We start from the raw sequence: 20,573 nt of genomic DNA on the forward strand, positions 1-20,573 counted from the left end.
AGTCTGGCCATGCGGCTGGGGAAATAAACATCTCTCTGAAACATCTATCAAGAATCTGTCCTTATATATTTCTTTCCATGGGCCTCCTTGTTTGGTACATCATGTTACAGTATCCCCACTGCAACATAATGGTGGTGAATTGCGAGCAGAACGATCCCCGATCCCTAAGCAACTGATTTGTGTGAGTAAAGAAACTTTAGATTCCTCTTCTTGTTTTTGTTTTGCTATTCCATATCTAAACTATGGAGGAACCGTGGAAAGACTCTTGGCTCTCAGAGCCACATATGGACATTTATCTTAAACTTGAAAAGATTCTTGAACAACGATTTGTAAATTTTAGCTTGATTCAAGCTCAAAAGGAACTGAAGCATTTCCTTTCATGGTTGTTTAAGAACTTTTTCTGTGTTTCTTGGGATTTAATTCTTACCAAAGAACATGGAACACCGTTTGGACACAGTTAATTTTTAAGTCAAAATATATGCCGATGGAAGAATATTTTCGTGAATATTATTTAATTACCGAGACTGTTGAGCAATGTCAGCTGTGTCCTGGCGAAGGGAAGCCTGGCTCAGGGACCGTGCGGCCTCGGCCACATGGACCGAGCCCTCTGTGAGCAGCAGCGAGGCAATTCCTGTGCACGGGCGGAGCCACGCGAGCTGCAGTGTCGGCGACAGAGTGAGGCATGGCGGAAGCGGCGTGACCCGGCGGTGCCTGCCTGGCCCCGCGCAGTGCGTGGTGGAGCGAGCCCCATGATTGCCCAACTGACAGGGGCGGCGCGCAGGCGGCAGCTGGTGGTGGCGGAGCGGAGCCGCGCTCAGCGGAAACGTGTGCTGGAGCAGGGCGCGGGGGAATCATCGCTCAGGGGCCCGGCCAAGACGTGGGCGCAGCGCCTGGCAGCGGCAGCACAGCTGAGACCAGAGGAGGCAACGCACAGAGAACTGAGCGGTGCGGCACAGCCTGGCCCACACGACCCCGGGAAGAGCGCGCAGGCACAAGCACCTCCGGCGGCCCCGGCAGCACGAGAAGCCCCGGCAAATTCTAACGTGGAAGCGAGCGAAAGAGAAAGCAACAATGCAGCAAGACAGAAAACAGCAGCCACTCGGAAAAAAGAAAACATCACCGTAGCTAAGGTTTTAGGAATAGTAAAGTGGTATCATGTTAAACAAAATTATGGTTTTATAACGAGATGTGACAACCAGCAAGACATATTCGTGCATAGAACTGCTATTAAAACGAATAACCCTGATAAATGCATCCCAAGCTTGGGAGATGGAGAGGTGGTAGAATTCAAAATTGTACTAGGGAGAAAAGGGTTACAAGCATCACAGGTCACTGGGCCTGATGGTGTTCCTGTAAAAGGCAGTATATATGCAAAAAATCGTAGTCATGTTAGACAATATCTCCATTGTAAACCCCCCCCTACAGTCTCCCTTTCCTAATCCCACCTTTTCCCTTTATCCTATATCTTATTACCCCCAGTGTATTCCCAATCCGTTTTTCCACCCATGGTTTCCCTCACAAAACTATACCTTTGATAATTGTTTCCCCAAAAATCCCTTTCCAATGCCGAGTGGGGGATGAAAAGGGGGAGGGAAGAAATTAAACCCTCTCCTGCCTCAGTTTCCCCACAAAGCATGCTCAGAGTGTTCTGTCTCCCTTCTGTCAGCCTTAAGATGTTCCAGAGAATCTGTTTGGACATTTAAAGACTCAGGAGGATGGCTTATTTTGTTTTGAAACTATTCTTGTTATGTTTATCCAGTTGTTTTCAATGTTAAGTTTTAAATCTCTTTTTGTTAAAAATAAATGGGTGAAATGTCGGGGTCTCCTCCCCCTGCCATGTAGCCCTGGGAGAGGGGCCCTGGGACAGACACGGGGTTTCCCGAGCCCCTGGTCAGCCTCTTTCACCATTGGTTGGTTTGTGTTCCCCTGCGCGGGCAGGGACCCTCAGTCCCGTGAATAGAGAGTTCCTCGGGAGAGCCCCGGCCATGCGGCTGGAGAAATAAACATCTCTGAAACATCTATCAAGAATCTGTCCATATATATTTCTTTTCCACGGGACTCCTTGTTTGATATGCGTGTTACAGTATCCCCACTGAAACATGCTGCTATCATTACATGGATGATATCCTGGTGGCAGCATCCACCCAAGACAAGCTGCTGAGAATAGAGCCTCAGCTGCTCGCTGCTCTGCATGCCTATGGATTAGAGGTAGCTCCGGAGAAAGTTCAACAGCATCCTCCTTGGAAATATTTAGGAGTTAAATAAATAGTTTTATCTCCTTCACTTTCCTTCAAGGAAAATTTATTTTTCCTGAACCTGGTGGGGGAGGGGTGGTTGTACCTTCTCTCAGAGGATATATTTCTAAATTTGGCCAAACCGGAACAGGCCGAGAAATAGTCGAGTGCCGGTGCAAGGACCCACCGTCTTTACGGATGGTTCCGGGAAAACTGGGAAAGCCATCGTTACCTGGAAGGAGGGATCGGAAAGGCAGGTGCTGAAGGAACACGAGTCAGGCTCTGCTCAGTTAGTTGAATTAAGGGCTGTTACCATGGCTTTTCAACGATTCTCATAGGAAGCTTTGAATTTGGTTACTGACTCTGCTTATGTAGCAGATATCACCCAACGCTTAGATTGTTCACTTCTGAAGGAGGTTAAAAATGCGGCTCTGTTTTCACTGTTGCAAACCTTGTGGTCTGCAATTCAGGCTCGAGTGCATCCGTATTACATTCTGCACATTCGAAGCCACACCAATTTACCAGGGTTTTCTAACAGAAGGCAATTCCAGGGCTGACATGCTGGCCAACCCTGCGTGGGTAAAGGCCTCAGCCTGACAAAATTGCACAAGCCAAGGCATCGCATGGTTTCTTCCACCAAGGTGCACATACCCTGCAGAAGCAGTTTCATTTAACGCCAACCGAGGTGCGCGACATTGTCAGCGCTTGTGCTGACTGTCACAGACTCACTGCGCCTTTGCCAGTGGGGGTAAACCCCAGAGGGCTAACAGCCTTGCAGATTTGGCAAATGGATGTAACTCACATCCCAGAATTTGGTCGGCTGAAATATGTGCACGTGTCTATTGACACTTTCTCCTCGGCTATGTGGGCTACTGCTCACACTGGAGAGAAGGGCCGTGATGTCATTGCCCATTGGAAATTGGCTTTCTCAGTCCTGGGCGTGCCAGCTTCTGTGAAAACAGATAATGGTCCTGCCTATGTCTCGGAGAAGACGCGGCAGTTCTTACACCTATGGGGTGTAGACCATATCTTCGGTATCCCACATTCTCCTACTGGCCAAGCCATTGTCGAACGCGCTCATGGTACCTTGAAGCGTGTTTTGGACAAACAGAAAAGGGGAATGCATGGAGAAACCCCACAGAGCCGACTAGCAAAAGCTTTGTATACAATTAATCACCTTACAGTACCACAAAATTCAAATAATCCTGTTATTCTGAATCATTTTCTCTCATTGCAGTCTTCAGGCGAGACACAATTGCCCCAGGCAAAAGTCTGGGTACGTAATTTACTCACTAACCAGTGGGAAGGCCCTCATGAGCTTATCGTTTGGGGTCGTGGGTATGCTTGCGTTTCCACAGATACTGGGGTACAGTGGCCACCTGCAAAATGTGTTCGCCCTGACCTACGGCACCAGAGGCAGAACAGGCAACCTCCAAATGATGACCAGAACGCCAACCATCCAAATGGTGACCAGAATGTAGATCATCAGCCTAATGACTCTTCTGATGATGGCCAAGATGTCGACCATCAGGCAGATGGTCCTTCTACAAGCAGAGACTGGGATGGTCCTTCCACAAGCAGAGACTGAATTTTAAATTTCTTGTTATGGAGTCAGATAGTTAAAGCCTTAAGGACATATTTAGAATGAATAACTGATGCAAATTTCTATTTAGGATTAATAGTAGAGTTGTTATCTTATAAAACAAAAAGGGGGAATTCTGGATACAAAAATGCTGCTAGCGAGGATTTTCTTGCTATTTTCTAAGTCTGTGAGAGACTTTTCTCTCTCACAGAAGAGGCAGAAGAGTTCTGTAAACAATGAAACACCTGCAACCTTGAAAAGTCTTGTTTATAGTATAGTAGAAAAATATTTTGACAATGGATGTTTTAGGATTTTAGCCAATCACCCCAAGGGGTGGCTGATCCTTGTCCAATTAGACTATGAAGAAAAAAGTCTATAAAAGAGTTTGTAAAATAATTAAATAAATCAATCTTGCTGCACAATTCCTGCCTGCTGGATCTTCTCTCCTCCTCCCTATGGCTGCGGGACACAGTAATATACCCCAGGGCATTTTTTAATATTAATCTACCCCAGTTCTGCTTCCTTGGTTGGCCTGTGGCCCCTCCACCCCCTTGCTGCCTTATATGTTCCATGCCATAGAAAGTTCTCCACTCCAGGTTCCCCCCATTGGCCTTTGCCCCTTGCCACTCCCCCAGAGCTTCCCCATTTATTACAGCTGGTGGTGGGGTCCGAGGCTGTGACCCAGGAAGAGGTGACCGGTCCGGGGAGATGGTCCCGAAAGGAATCGCCTTCCCGAGGCCCGGTGTCTTCCTCTCAGCTGCTGGCAGAGGAGCCCTTGCAGAAGCTGTCAGCTCTTTAGTGATTATCAGCTCGTGATTCCAGCTCAGCTCTGCAGGGCAGCCTCTAGGCCAAACCAGACCGGAGAGAGAGACGAGAAGACCCGTGTGGCTGGTTCCGCACGAAGGTAGCTTTATTGTGGGTTCCCTCCGGCGAAGGGAAGGCCAGGGACGAGCTCTCTCCTCTACAGAGGCGAGCTGGTCTTCTTTTATAGGGATACAGGGGATCAGCAAGGGGACCAATGGATTACAGAGGGTCTGGGATAGACCAATGGGTTACAGAATGATCTGCATAGGGTATCCCAAAGGATTGTGGGTCTACTTTTCCTCACCATGACTCAAAAGTCCTTTCCAGGGAGTCCTGCTGGGCGGTTGCAAAATCTCTTATCTCAGCAGACATCCCTCCAGGGCAGTGGCTGGGCATATCCCACAACTCCCCCTTCTGTATTTATTAAAAAGGCATTCCCAGCAGCCTTTCTGCAGCAACGTAGGAGGCAAGAGAACATAAGTAACACGATAATAATTACAATGAATACCCACAAAGCTCCCTTAATCAAAGATGCAATCCATCCCGTTATTCCCCCTCGTCCAAAAAGGTCATGGACTACTTTTAGGTCATCAAGGCTGTGGTGAGGACAGCATCAATGTAGATACATTTCATCTTTGGGCAGGGATGGGGCTTCTGAGAGGGAATACAAGCAAGATTTGTTAGCTTTGTGGTGAGAGGGGAGGTTTTGGGGTTTAGGGAAGTTTGACAAGGGTTGAGGGAAGGGGATATTTTGGGGTTACAAGGGGTGATAACATATAAACTAAGGATCAGCTTTTTCAGGCTGTGTCTGGCCTACGGCTTGACTTTTTGCTGTAGCTTCTTGTTCAGCTTTCTGTTTCGTCTGCTGCCGTGTGGTGGGACGATCTTTTTCCTGGTTGGTGGGCATCTGGCGACGTTTTCGTCTCCATGTCGAGCTGGTCTGGTTTTGTGGAGGTCCTGTATTTGTCTCAGGAGAGTTCTTGGTGTTTGTGGTAGCAGTGTTTGTAGGGCCTAAGTATGGTTTAATACTTTTTCCTGGGAACCACTTCAGGCCAGATGGTAGCTGGACACAGGCGTAGCCTCTCCCCCAGGTAATCAATTGGAAAGGCCCAGAGACCTGGTGTGTTTCAGGGTCCTTCACCAGCACTGGTGGCTTCTCCGTGAGCTTAGCTTGGGTTGAATTTGAGAAATGGCGGAGTACTGGGGGGGTCAGGCTCTGATGAGGTACCATTTAGGAAGTTAATGACATAGAGAGCCTTACAGAGTCTTTCAACAGGAGACAAGATTTCTGTTTCTCTCCGTTGCTGGTTGAGGACTCTTTTGAGGGTTTGGTGGGTCCTTTCTACGATGGATTGTCCTGTGGGATTGCTAGGTATGCCTGTCTTGTGTTTTATCCCCCATTGGTTGAAGAAATCTTTTAACTTGTGAGAGGTGTAGGCAGGCCCATTATCTGTTTTGATTTCTTCAGGGACTCCCAGGGTGGCGAAGGCAAGGAGAAAATGCTTGATGACGTGGATGGCACTTTCTCCTGCATGGGCTGACGCAAACACTGCCCCAGAAAATGTGTCAACTGACACGCGCATGTATTTGGATCTCCCAAAGGATGGGAAGTGGGTTACATCAGTTTGCCATAATTGGCAGCTGTTCAGACCACGGGGGTTGACTCCGGTACCCATGGATGGTATTTGGTAGTTCTGGCAGTTCGGGCACATTGCAATGATAGCTTTTGCTTGATCTTTTGAAAGCTTGAACATTCTGACGAGTGCAGGAATGTTTTGGTGAAAAAATGCATGTGACAACTTTGCCTGGGCAAAGATGTCAGGGACGTTTGCAGTCTCTGCTGGCATGGCCAGTGTATCTGCTCTCCTGTTCTCTTCGGCAATGGGACCAGGGAGGTCGGTGTGTGACCTCACATGCATAATGTAGTAAGGCTGTTTTCTGTGCGAGATTAAATGGATTAATGTAGAAACCAATTGGTATAATTTTTGGTTGGAGACCTCCTTTAGAAAAGCATGTTCAGCCCTCATAGCTATACCAGCGACATAAGCCGAATCTGTGACCAAATTAAAAGGTTCATCTTTAAACTTCTCAAAGGCTCTGACAACAGCTGCTAACTCAGCAATCTGTGGAGATCCCTCTACTATTTGGATATCAGATTCCCATTTCTGGGTATTGGGTTGTCTCCATGTCATGACAGACCGATATGACGAACCATCAGTAAAGATGGTCAGAGCTTTAAGAGGTTTTCTACTTTGGATTAATTTTGGAATCAATTTAAAAGCTGCTTCATGGTAGAAAAGTCTATGTTTTGGCATGTGAACAGAAATTTGGCCTGTGTAGCTATCTAGGGCTAACTGGAGGCTCTCATTGGTCCGGAGCAACAGCCTCAGATCTTCAGTGGTCAATGGCAAGTATATGCATGTGAGCTCACACCCTGCAAGAGAGCGGAGATGAGTTCTGGCCTTTTGTATTAAATGAGCCATTACTTCTTGGAAGGTGGTTAATCTCTTTGTAGGTTGATGGCTTGTGAAGATCCATTCAAGTATCAGCAAAGGGTCTCTGAGTTGAGGGTCCCATTGGAAGATCAGTCCATGGAAACAGGGAGCTTTACCCAAAACTGCAAACTGGAGAGGCAGGCTGGGTTCAACGCGATGGGCTTGTCGTGAAGACAGGGCTTCTTGAACTTTAGTGATGGTATCTCGGGCTTCAGGTGTGAGGACGCATGGAGAGTCCAAGTCTTTGCTGCCATGGAGGAGGTTGAAGAGGGGATCGAGGTCTTCATTTGTGACTCCCAGTAGGGGGCGTATCCAATTTATGGATCCACACAGGCTGTGTAAGTCCCTTAGGGTTTTAGGGTCCTTTTTGATGGCGAGTTGCTGGGGTACGATGGTTCTCTCACGGATCTGGAGGCCGAGGTAAGTCCATGGGCTGGAGTGCTGCACTTTGTCTTCACGAATCTCGAACCCTGCTTCTTCTATGGCTTCAATTGTCTTTTTAAGAGTTCTGTCCAAGTAAGTTTTTTCTGATGCACAGATTAGTATGTCATCCATATAGTGGTAAATGATTGCTTCTGGAAACAGGATCTTGATGGGGGATAAAATGTGGGCGACACACCACTGGCAGATGGTCGGGCTGTTCTTCATGCCTTGTGGGAGGACGAGCCAATGGTATCTTCTGAGTGGGGCTTCATTGTTAAGAGAGGGGATGGAGAAGGCGAACCGTGGTGCGTCCTGGGGATGGAGCGGGATGTTAAAGAAACAGTCTTTAATGTCTATGATGGCCAGCAGCCAGTCTCGGGGCAGCATCGATGGTGATGGCAGGCCGGGTTGGAGGGGGCCCATGTCTTCAATGACCTCATTGATCTTTCGTAGGTCATGGAGTAGTCTCCATTTGTTTGTGCCGGGCTTTTTCAGTACAAAGACAGGGGAATTCCAAGGACTTGTAGTCTCAGTGATATGACCTTTGGCAAGTTGCTCCTCCACCAGGGCTTCCAGCGCGCTGAGTTTTTCTTTATCAAGGGGCCACTGCCTTGTCCATTTTGGGTTGTCAGTCCTCGAGGTGAGCGGGGGGGTAGATGGCAGCGCGTGTTTCTCAGTGGCCCCAGTCAGAAATCCTGGCTGGGAATGGTAAGGGTGGCACCCCACTGGGGTAGAAGGTCTCTGCCCCATAGGGTGATGGGGGCTCTTACCACGAATGGTCGGGTGGTCGCTATCTTGCCCTCAGGTCCTTCAATGACAACATTTCGTTTGCTCCTCATGGATACTGCAACTCCACCAATCCCGGAGATCATACCTGCCACTGGCTCCAGTTCCCAATTCCCTGGCCACTCGGAGCGGGCGATGATGGTCACATCTGCTCCGGTGTCCAGCATCCCTGGGCGGTAGACCCTCTCTCCTTTACAGAACAAGCTGCACTCGATGGTCGGTTTGTTTGAGCCCACGATCTCTATCCACATTGCTGTAGGATTGAGGGGAAGCTGTTCTGGGCAGTTCTGTGGAAGGAAAAAGGCTTGAGCAATCGGTGTTCCCTGTGGGAGAAAGAAAGGTGTGTCCGTGCAGCAAAGCTGAACAAGAATCTCTTATCCAGGGTGCACTGTTTGTATCTCAGGTAATACAAAGAGTTGTTCTGGACCATGGATGGTATCGCTTAGGATAAGAATGTCCCATGGGCCGTCATGCGGTCCATACTTTCCTGTGGGAATACGATAAAAACGCTTGTCAACAAAGTTAAATGGCAGTGATGTTACCAGTTGGCGTCTCGTTCCGATCGGTAGCGCTCCGTGTGTTGGATCCTTCTCATGTGTTCTGGGATCGCCTGGGATGATGGTGCCGGGCGAGGTCCAGCTGTCTGCTCTCGGTGGTCCGATGTGGAGTTCACAGCTGCGGCGGGGTAGTATGGCCTTTGATTTGTTGTCTGGGCGCGGGGCCTTGACACCGCGCTCCGATAGAAGTTTTTTGGACGCTGCTGGTGCTGTTGCTGTCTCTGGTGCCTTTGGTAGGCGGCACGACGGTCCTGGGTGGGTGACCTTTGTGGGCAGTCCTTTATAAAGTGTCCAAGTTCACCACAATAGAAACAGCGGGCATTCTCCTTAGAGACTGCTGCAGCAAATGCACCGGAAACTCCTTCTGTGATGCCCTTTACAACTGCTTGGGTCATTGTGTTCTCTGTGGATGTGTGTCTAGTACAGGTCTCTATCATTTGTTCTATTGTGGGTTCTGTGTCCATGGGTAGGGCCCTCAGGATGTTCTTACATTGTTCGTTAGCATTTACCATGGCAAGTTTGCCCAAAAGTTCCTTTCGTCCATCCGGACTTTCTATCTGTCTCTCTAAGCTAGCTTTCAAGCGATCAACAAACTGAATGAAGCTTTCATTTGCTGACTGTTTGATGTTAGAGAAATATTGTGTAGGAACAGAATCATCAGGGGTAAGAAACAGCGATGTCTTAGCTGCAATAGCTATGTCTTGTAATGCTACTTCAGGTAAGGTTGTAGCTTGATCTAAGGGTTTTTGGAGGTCACCTTCTCCAGCCAGTTGTTCTATTGTCCAATCTGTCTGATTTGCATCTTTAGTATAAGTGTCAGACAGTGTTTTTAAATGTCTTTTCCAATGCCTTTCCCATAACATATATTCGGCAGGGGAAAGGATGCAGTTAATAATGTTTTTAATATCATGTGGTACTAATGTATAGGCAGAGAAAGTGGCTTCCAATAAGTTTCTAAAGAAATGTGACCCTCTCCCATGGTCTTTTGCTGCCTTGCTAAGCTCTTTGATTTCTCTGTATGGGATAGGTTCCCATGTTTTTGTAGATGGACCACCCCTCCTCCCTCTCCCTATAATGACTGGAAAAGCTGAAATTTTCTGAGCCAACTCCCAATCCCCCTCCCGGTTCGCTTCCCTGCGTGTCTGTGCCCATCGATCTTCAGATTCAGAGTCAGAGCTGCTGCTACTGTCATCTGAACAGGAGGGATAGGCTGTGGCAGGGCGGGGCTGAGATACAGGGGGCGTAGCGCGGCGTTTTTGAAATGCCGGCTCTGCTTTACCCAGGGCAGGAATGGCGGGGGGGTCGGGAGTGCTTTGAGGGGTGGGAAGGGGTCCTGTTATGGCAGCATGTGGGGGGAGAGGTTGTACAGCAGCAGGTCGTTTGTGGGGGGTTACAGGTAGTGCCGGTTTCGCAATTCCATGTGGAGTCGGGGTGGGCGATAGGAGGGTGGGGGGGGCAGTAGGCTCTAGCGCAGCAGCGGGGGGAATGGGGATTGTGCAAGAACCCGTAGTAGGGAGAGGGGGGGTACGGGGAGAGGGGGAACATCAGCAGGGATTGCGCAAGATGCAGCTGGGAGGGGGGAGAGCGGGTGTGCCGGCGCCTGCCAGGGTGGCAGAGCCATTTGCGGTGGGGGAAGGGGGGAGGGAGATTCCATTCTATGGGCGATAGCCTGAGGCGGTGCTGCAGATAGCTGCGTTCCGGCAGCGGCGAGAGGGGCAGACGCTGGCGGGGGGCGTGACGCTTGTTCCCTGCCCCACGATGTGTGCACGGAGCTCTGCGGGACCGGTCCCGTGTTGTACCATGCTTGCTCCGTGGGTGCGGGGGGGGGGCAGCGGCGGCGGGGCGGCTTGCTGGGACGGGGCTGCCGCGCTGGGGTGTGGGGGAGGCAGGACCGCGTGGAGCAGGGACGCGGCAGGAGACTGGGACGCGGGGGCGTGGGACGCGGTGGGGTGGGGGGGGTCGGAGGCACCGCGGGCCGGTGCGAGAGGGGGAAGGGTGGTGTCGTGCGGGGAGGGTTGCGGGATACCAGGGGCACGGGGAGACGGGGCTGGGGGCGGCTCAGAGGCATCCATCACGGGGAGGGGAGATGGGTCTGGGATGTATCCCGCGTGCGCTGCCTGGGGGGTGACAGCGGAACCGAGGGGGCGAGCGGGGGGGGCCGGGTACGGGGGGACCGTCAGGAACAGGGGATCGGGGAAGGGAAGTGGGGGGGCCGGCGCCCCTGCCGGGCCAGGGCTGGGGCAGCTGGCTGGGTCCGCGCTCTGGCTGGCCATTGCCGAAGGCGGAGGGGGGGGTGGGAGGGGGGAAGGGCAGAGAAGGGGTTTGGCTGAGGGGGGGTTTTCGCACGACACATTTTAACCAGTAAATGAAATAAAGGAATGAATTTGGAAACGGAGAGGTTTCCCGAGGCTTGAGAGGAATACAGTTTGTTCCCCACACTGTCCCAGAACGGATCAGAAAGAACAGAATTGGTGGTAGCTTCAGGGAAATTTAGAGATATCCAATTACTGAAAGATTTAAGATTTTTCTTAGAAAGAACACCCTTACAGAATTTAAAGTCAGATTTTAAGAGAAGAGTCAGAAGAAAGGGGTATAGGTCTCTCTCAGATTGGGAAAGGCTGGTTTTAGCTTGCCTATGTCCCATCTTAGTTCCTCCCTCAGCAGAAAAAGAGAAAAAACCCAAAATTAATTAAAATGCGCACAAGAGGAGAGCAGAGCCCCAAGTTTAAACTTACAAATCCCGTTTTCTGGTGGGGCTGGCTCCTGGAAAGGTCTGCTGGGGGGATGGTCTGGCAGTTCGATCCTCAGGGACTTTGTCCTAGGTGGGAGATGAGGGACTCGAACTGTCCCCGTCCGAAAGGCCTGCTAAAACATAGGTCTATCTTCAGAGGAGCAGCACACGAACGGCTGGTTCTGTCTTGGCGATCAAGACGCAGCTCAGGCCAGGTCCAGGAGTCCAGGATCCAAGGCTGTTCGGGCGCCAGTTATTACAGCTGGTGGTGGGGTCCGAGGCTGTGACCCAGGAAGAGGTGACCGGTCCGGGGAGATGACCGTGGGAATGCCAAAGAGATTTGAAGATTCTGGGGGTAATCGGGAAGCTGTTACACTCCATCCACAGGCTATGCCAGAAGTTCAGGATGGTAGTGACTCCCCAAAAGGGGAGATCCAAGCTTTCCCAGTGTATAAGGCTCTCCCAAATTCAGGGGAGCGTGACAAGCATGAGGTGATTGCTTGGAAAGTTGCCCAGGACCTGCAATCCAAGGTGGCACAACATGGGCTAGGTTCTGCTGAGGTTATGCAGATAATAAGGGTGATAAATACAGATTAACTTGCTCCATTTGATATCAGACACTTAGGTCAAATTCTATTTCAACCTGTACAATTTACAGTTTTTGAGAAAACCTGGAGAAAGCTGGCAGACAAGGCTGCATTAGGGAATATGCAGCTCCCTGCTGCCAATCCTAGACGGACAGCGGGAACGGAATCTCATGGGGACTGGTCCCTTCTCTGATCCCAGCCTACAGGGTACTTTGTCCTCTAGCATCCTGCAGCAAGCTCAACAGGTCGGCATGGCTGCCCTGTTGAAAACCATAGAGTTTTCGGCTCCTAGAAAGCGATATACTGAAATAGTTCAAGGGAAATCAGAGTCATTACTCTCTTTTGTAGAGAAAGTCGTTGCTTCTCTCGAGAAGCAGGTTGAGGATGACGGGTTAAGACAGATGTTGTTAAGGCAGTTAGTGAGAGATAACACAAATGAAGAGTGCAGAAAAATCATATATGCATTACCAGGAGAACCTGAGGTAACAGACATGGTCGAAGCGTGTGCTAACGTGGGATCTGGGAACCAGAAAATGTCTGCTTTGGCTGCGTTCCTGCAGCCTGTTCACACATCTTCTGGTCGTGAACCAAAGCAACCAAAACAGGCGAAAAAATGGAAGCGGCCTAAGCCGAGCCAAAAAGAGAACACACCGATCCCCCAGTGCAAGAGGTGTGACAGACCAGGGCATTGCTCGGCCTATTGTAGATCCCTGACTCATGCCGATGGTCGGCCTTTGTCGGGAAACTTCCGCCGGGGTGCAAGGAGGGGGAATTGCTCTCTGATGCAGTCGCTCCCCCAGACAGTGGCACAGGTACAGGCACAGGCCTACCCAGCCACCCTAGAGACAGCACCCAGGGATCAGACGGTTTTGACGTCCATACCTCAGCCGCAGTCGTCTTAGACTCTAGTGGTATTTATAAGGTTCCCTTGAATGCATATGGACCCTTAGCCCAGGGATCCAGTGCAATGCTGGTGGGAAAACCTGATATTGCCCATCAAGGAATCTTAGTGCACTCAGGAGTTATTGACACTGACTTTAAAGGTCAGATTTGCACTATGGTCTCCACGCAAAAACCCCCTGTAACTATTCCTGAAAAGACCTGCCTTGTTAAATTAGTGCCTTTTAAGTCTTGTGTCCCCAGGTTAGAACAACAAATTCACAAAGATAATGGCAGTGGATCTACGGGACTTCCTCAGGCCTTCTGGACTGCAAACATCTCTGACCAAAGGCCACAGATAACATGTACCCTGATCCTACCAAATGCCCATCCGCCCCGGACTCAGCTTCGAGGTTTGATTGATATGGGTGCTGATGCAACTATCATATCTTTCTCTGTGTGGCCTCCCTCACGGCCTTTAGCCCCAGTGGGATCGGCCATCGCAGGAGTAGGAGGAACCACACAGAGCTATTTAAGCGAACGGCCTGTGGTTGTGAAGGACTCAGAGGAGCACACAGCTGCAATTAGGCCTTATGTTACTACCACTTCCCTTAACCTTTGGGGACGGGACGTGTTGGCAGCTTGAGGGGTACGGATTGGGACAAATTTTTAGCAGGGGTCACTGTGCGTAAGGGCGCACAGTATCCTACACTGCCTTTGCGGTGGTTGACCAACACACCAGTCTTTGAGCCGCAGTGGCCCCTACTAAAAGAGAAGTTAGACGCCCTTCATCAGCTGGTTCAGGAACAGTTACAACAGGGGCACCTTGAACCTTCTACTAGCCCCTGGAACACTCCCGTTTTCGTAATTAAGAAGAAATCAGGGAAATGGAGATTATTGCAGGACCTCCGGAAAGTTAATGCAGTAATGGAAGGTATGGGGGCATTGCAGCCTGGCATGCCCTCTCCCACCATGATTCCTACGGGGTGGGACATCCTGATCATGATTTAAAGGATTGTTTTTTCACAATTCCTTTGCATCCCTCTCCCACCATGATTCCTATGGGGTAGGACATCCTGATAATTGATTTAAAGGATTGTTTTTTCACAATTCCTTTGCATCCTGATGACAAACCAAAATTTGCCTTTACTGTGCCTGCCATTAACAATGCTGAACCTGCTAAGAGATACCAATGGAAGGTCCTCCCTCAAGGGATGAGGAACAGCCCAATTATCTGTCAGTGGTATGTTGCTCAAGCTTTAGCCGGAGTTCGCAAGCAGTTTCCTGATGCACGCTGCTGTCGGGGTCTCCTCCCCCTGCCATGTAGCCCTGGGAGAGGGGCCCTGAGGGGACAGAGTCGGGGTTTCCCGAGCCCCTGGTCAGTCTCGTTTCCCACTGGTTGTTTTGTGTTTCCCTGCGTGGGCAAGGACCCTCGCCCCCGCGATTGTAAGAGTTCCTCGGCAGAGTCTGGCCATGCGGCTGGGGAAATAAACATCTCTCTGAAACATCTATCAAGAATCTGTCCTTATATATTTCTTTCCATGGGCCTCCTTGTTTGGTACATCATGTTACAGTATCCCCACTGCAACATAATGGTGGTGAATTGCGAGCAGAACGATCCCCGATCCCTAAGCAACTGATTTGTGTGAGTAAAGAAACTTTAGATTCCTCTTCTTGTTTTTGTTTTGCTATTCCATATCTAAACTATGGAGGAACCGTGGAAAGACTCTTGGCTCTCAGAGCCACATATGGACATTTATCTTAAACTTGAAAAGATTCTTGAACAACGATTTGTAAATTTTAGCTTGATTCAAGCTCAAAAGGAACTGAAGCATTTCCTTTCATGGTTGTTTAAGAACTTTTTCTGTGTTTCTTGGGATTTAATTCTTACCAAAGAACATGGAACACCGTTTGGACACAGTTAATTTTTAAGTCAAAATATATGCCGATGGAAGAATATTTTCGTGAATATTATTTAATTACCGAGACTGTTGAGCAATGTCAGCTGTGTCCTGGCGAAGGGAAGCCTGGCTCAGGGACCGTGCGGCCTCGGCCACATGGACCGAGCCCTCTGTGAGCAGCAGCGAGGCAATTCCTGTGCACGGGCGGAGCCACGCGAGCTGCAGTGTCGGCGACAGAGTGAGGCATGGCGGAAGCGGCGTGACCCGGCGGTGCCTGCCTGGCCCCGCGCAGTGCGTGGTGGAGCGAGCCCCATGATTGCCCAACTGACAGGGGCGGCGCGCAGGCGGCAGCTGGTGGTGGCGGAGCGGAGCCGCGCTCAGCGGAAACGTGTGCTGGAGCAGGGCGCGGGGGAATCATCGCTCAGGGGCCCGGCCAAGACGTGGGCGCAGCGCCTGGCAGCGGCAGCACAGCTGAGACCAGAGGAGGCAACGCACAGAGAACTGAGCGGTGCGGCACAGCCTGGCCCACACGACCCCGGGAAGAGCGCGCAGGCACAAGCACCTCCGGCGGCCCCGGCAGCACGAGAAGCCCCGGCAAATTCTAACGTGGAAGCGAGCGAAAGAGAAAGCAACAATGCAGCAAGACAGAAAACAGCAGCCACTCGGAAAAAAGAAAACATCACCGTAGCTAAGGTTTTAGGAATAGTAAAGTGGTATCATGTTAAACAAAATTATGGTTTTATAACGAGATGTGACAACCAGCAAGACATATTCGTGCATAGAACTGCTATTAAAACGAATAACCCTGATAAATGCATCCCAAGCTTGGGAGATGGAGAGGTGGTAGAATTCAAAATTGTACTAGGGAGAAAAGGGTTACAAGCATCACAGGTCACTGGGCCTGATGGTGTTCCTGTAAAAGGCAGTATATATGCAAAAAATCGTAGTCATGTTAGACAATATCTCCATTGTAAACCCCCCCCTACAGTCTCCCTTTCCTAATCCCACCTTTTCCCTTTATCCTATATCTTATTACCCCCAGTGTATTCCCAATCCGTTTTTCCACCCATGGTTTCCCTCACAAAACTATACCTTTGATAATTGTTTCCCCAAAAATCCCTTTCCAATGCCGAGTGGGGGATGAAAAGGGGGAGGGAAGAAATTAAACCCTCTCCTGCCTCAGTTTCCCCACAAAGCATGCTCAGAGTGTTCTGTCTCCCTTCTGTCAGCCTTAAGATGTTCCAGAGAATCTGTTTGGACATTTAAAGACTCAGGAGGATGGCTTATTTTGTTTTGAAACTATTCTTGTTATGTTTATCCAGTTGTTTTCAATGTTAAGTTTTAAATCTCTTTTTGTTAAAAATAAATGGGTGAAATGTCGGGGTCTCCTCCCCCTGCCATGTAGCCCTGGGAGAGGGGCCCTGGGACAGACACGGGGTTTCCCGAGCCCCTGGTCAGCCTCTTTCACCATTGGTTGGTTTGTGTTCCCCTGCGCGGGCAGGGACCCTCAGTCCCGTGAATAGAGAGTTCCTCGGGAGAGCCCCGGCCATGCGGCTGGAGAAATAAACATCTCTGAAACATCTATCAAGAATCTGTCCATATATATTTCTTTTCCACGGGACTCCTTGTTTGATATGCGTGTTACAGTATCCCCACTGAAACATGCTGCTATCATTACATGGATGATATCCTGGTGGCAGCATCCACCCAAGACAAGCTGCTGAGAATAGAGCCTCAGCTGCTCGCTGCTCTGCATGCCTATGGATTAGAGGTAGCTCCGGAGAAAGTTCAACAGCATCCTCCTTGGAAATATTTAGGAGTTAAATAAATAGTTTTATCTCCTTCACTTTCCTTCAAGGAAAATTTATTTTTCCTGAACCTGGTGGGGGAGGGGTGGTTGTACCTTCTCTCAGAGGATATATTTCTAAATTTGGCCAAACCGGAACAGGCCGAGAAATAGTCGAGTGCCGGTGCAAGGACCCACCGTCTTTACGGATGGTTCCGGGAAAACTGGGAAAGCCATCGTTACCTGGAAGGAGGGATCGGAAAGGCAGGTGCTGAAGGAACACGAGTCAGGCTCTGCTCAGTTAGTTGAATTAAGGGCTGTTACCATGGCTTTTCAACGATTCTCATAGGAAGCTTTGAATTTGGTTACTGACTCTGCTTATGTAGCAGATATCACCCAACGCTTAGATTGTTCACTTCTGAAGGAGGTTAAAAATGCGGCTCTGTTTTCACTGTTGCAAACCTTGTGGTCTGCAATTCAGGCTCGAGTGCATCCGTATTACATTCTGCACATTCGAAGCCACACCAATTTACCAGGGTTTTCTAACAGAAGGCAATTCCAGGGCTGACATGCTGGCCAACCCTGCGTGGGTAAAGGCCTCAGCCTGACAAAATTGCACAAGCCAAGGCATCGCATGGTTTCTTCCACCAAGGTGCACATACCCTGCAGAAGCAGTTTCATTTAACGCCAACCGAGGTGCGCGACATTGTCAGCGCTTGTGCTGACTGTCACAGACTCACTGCGCCTTTGCCAGTGGGGGTAAACCCCAGAGGGCTAACAGCCTTGCAGATTTGGCAAATGGATGTAACTCACATCCCAGAATTTGGTCGGCTGAAATATGTGCACGTGTCTATTGACACTTTCTCCTCGGCTATGTGGGCTACTGCTCACACTGGAGAGAAGGGCCGTGATGTCATTGCCCATTGGAAATTGGCTTTCTCAGTCCTGGGCGTGCCAGCTTCTGTGAAAACAGATAATGGTCCTGCCTATGTCTCGGAGAAGACGCGGCAGTTCTTACACCTATGGGGTGTAGACCATATCTTCGGTATCCCACATTCTCCTACTGGCCAAGCCATTGTCGAACGCGCTCATGGTACCTTGAAGCGTGTTTTGGACAAACAGAAAAGGGGAATGCATGGAGAAACCCCACAGAGCCGACTAGCAAAAGCTTTGTATACAATTAATCACCTTACAGTACCACAAAATTCAAATAATCCTGTTATTCTGAATCATTTTCTCTCATTGCAGTCTTCAGGCGAGACACAATTGCCCCAGGCAAAAGTCTGGGTACGTAATTTACTCACTAACCAGTGGGAAGGCCCTCATGAGCTTATCGTTTGGGGTCGTGGGTATGCTTGCGTTTCCACAGATACTGGGGTACAGTGGCCACCTGCAAAATGTGTTCGCCCTGACCTACGGCACCAGAGGCAGAACAGGCAACCTCCAAATGATGACCAGAACGCCAACCATCCAAATGGTGACCAGAATGTAGATCATCAGCCTAATGACTCTTCTGATGATGGCCAAGATGTCGACCATCAGGCAGATGGTCCTTCTACAAGCAGAGACTGGGATGGTCCTTCCACAAGCAGAGACTGAACTTTAAATTTCTTGTTATGGAGTCAGATAGTTAAAGCCTTAAGGACATATTTAGAATGAATAACTGATGCAAATTTCTATTTAGGATTAATAGTAGAGTTGTTATCTTATAAAACAAAAAGGGGGAATTCTGGATACAAAAATGCTGCTAGCGAGGATTTTCTTGCTATTTTCTAAGTCTGTGAGAGACTTTTCTCTCTCACAGAAGAGGCAGAAGAGTTCTGTAAACAATGAAACACCTGCAACCTTGAAAAGTCTTGTTTATAGTATAGTAGAAAAATATTTTGACAATGGATGTTTTAGGATTTTAGCCAATCACCCCAAGGGGTGGCTGATCCTTGTCCAATTAGACTATGAAGAAAAAAGTCTATAAAAGAGTTTGTAAAATAATTAAATAAATCAATCTTGCTGCACAATTCCTGCCTGCTGGATCTTCTCTCCTCCTCCCTATGGCTGCGGGACACAGTAATATACCCCAGGGCATTTTTTAATATTAATCTACCCCAGTTCTGCTTCCTTGGTTGGCCTGTGGCCCCTCCACCCCCTTGCTGCCTTATATGTTCCATGCCATAGAAAGTTCTCCACTCCAGGTTCCCCCCATTGGCCTTTGCCCCTTGCCACTCCCCCAGAGCTTCCCCATTTATTACAGCTGGTGGTGGGGTCCGAGGCTGTGACCCAGGAAGAGGTGACCGGTCCGGGGAGATGGTCCCGAAAGGAATCGCCTTCCCGAGGCCCGGTGTCTTCCTCTCAGCTGCTGGCAGAGGAGCCCTTGCAGAAGCTGTCAGCTCTTTAGTGATTATCAGCTCGTGATTCCAGCTCAGCTCTGCAGGGCAGCCTCTAGGCCAAACCAGACCGGAGAGAGAGACGAGAAGACCCGTGTGGCTGGTTCCGCACGAAGGTAGCTTTATTGTGGGTTCCCTCCGGCGAAGGGAAGGCCAGGGACGAGCTCTCTCCTCTACAGAGGCGAGCTGGTCTTCTTTTATAGGGATACAGGGGATCAGCAAGGGGACCAATGGATTACAGAGGGTCTGGGATAGACCAATGGGTTACAGAATGATCTGCATAGGGTATCCCAAAGGATTGTGGGTCTACTTTTCCTCACCATGACTCAAAAGTCCTTTCCAGGGAGTCCTGCTGGGCGGTTGCAAAATCTCTTATCTCAGCAGACATCCCTCCAGGGCAGTGGCTGGGCATATCCCACATCCATTGGTTCCCATTCCCTAGTCCCACCTTTGTACCGCCCCTGTACTTAAACCTAGACCCTCCATTGTTCTCTGTCTTTGCCTCTGGGATCCTTCACAGTCTGGAAGCAATAAACTGCTCCTGTGGAACTCCATGCAAAGACCCTTCCTGCCTCTTTGCCGTCGACCCATATTACTGAAGCTATCCATGCATTCAGGGTGCATGCCTGTGTGAGTGTGTGTGGCTGATCCTGCTGAGAGGCTTCGCTTTGGAGACGCTTTTGAGAGATCGCAATATCTCGTGCTCCAGCACAGAAGCTGCAGAACACAAGATAGCGATAATTATCCTGCTCTGATTTTGTTAGTAATAAATTCACTTCATATCTCTAAGTTGAACCTGTTTTGTCCATGATGGTATTTGATGAGTGATCTCTCCCAGTCCTTATCTCAACCCATGAACCCTTCTTTAACTTTTCTCTCCTCTGTCCAGCTGCACAAGGGAGTTGAGTGAGCAGCTTTGGTGGGTGCCTGGCATCTGGCCGAGGTCAACTCACGACAGTCTTTTTTGCATTCTAATGGGAAATGGAGGCTGACAGTAGACTATTGGGGCCTGAATGAAGTCACACCGCCTCTGAGTGCTGCCGTACCAGGCACGTTGGAACTTCAATATGAGCTGGAGTCAAAGGCAGCCAAATGGTGCCACAATTGATATTGCTAATGCATTTTTCTCAATTCCTCTGGTAGCAGAATGCAGGCCACAATTTGCTTTCACTTGGACAGGCATCCAGTACACCTGGAACTTACTGCCCCAGGGGTGGAATCATACCCCCATCATCTGCCATGGACTGATCCAGACTGCACTGGAACAGGGTGGCACTCCAGAACACCTACAATATATTGATGATATCATTGAGTGGGGCAACAGAGCAGAAAAAGTTTTTGAGAAAGGAAAGAAAATAATCAAATTCTTCTGAAAGCTGTTCTTGACATAAAACAAAGTAAGGTAAAGGGACCTGGATAGGAGATCC

The 20,573-nt window shown here is 49.5% G+C and overlaps 1 protein-coding gene and 1 long non-coding RNA gene across 2 annotated transcripts in view; both read right to left on the minus strand.

The window, feature by feature from the left end:
- The window catches only part of LOC116437360 (homer protein homolog 1-like), a 285,610-nt gene that overhangs the window by 105,485 nt on the left and 159,552 nt on the right, over window positions 1-20,573 (minus strand). The gene's annotated exons all lie outside the window — the stretch shown is intronic.
- Window positions 9,245-19,808, minus strand: LOC116437424. The gene is made up of 3 exons (XR_004237291.1): window positions 19,603-19,808; window positions 9,936-9,940; window positions 9,245-9,255 (listed from the first exon to the last, which is right to left on the minus strand). It is a non-coding gene; the product is annotated as an uncharacterized LOC116437424 (long non-coding RNA).

The sequence above is a fragment of the Corvus moneduloides genome, chromosome W (genome assembly GCF_009650955.1).
Source record: "Corvus moneduloides isolate bCorMon1 chromosome W, bCorMon1.pri, whole genome shotgun sequence".
Lineage (NCBI taxonomy): Eukaryota > Metazoa > Chordata > Aves > Passeriformes > Corvidae > Corvus > Corvus moneduloides.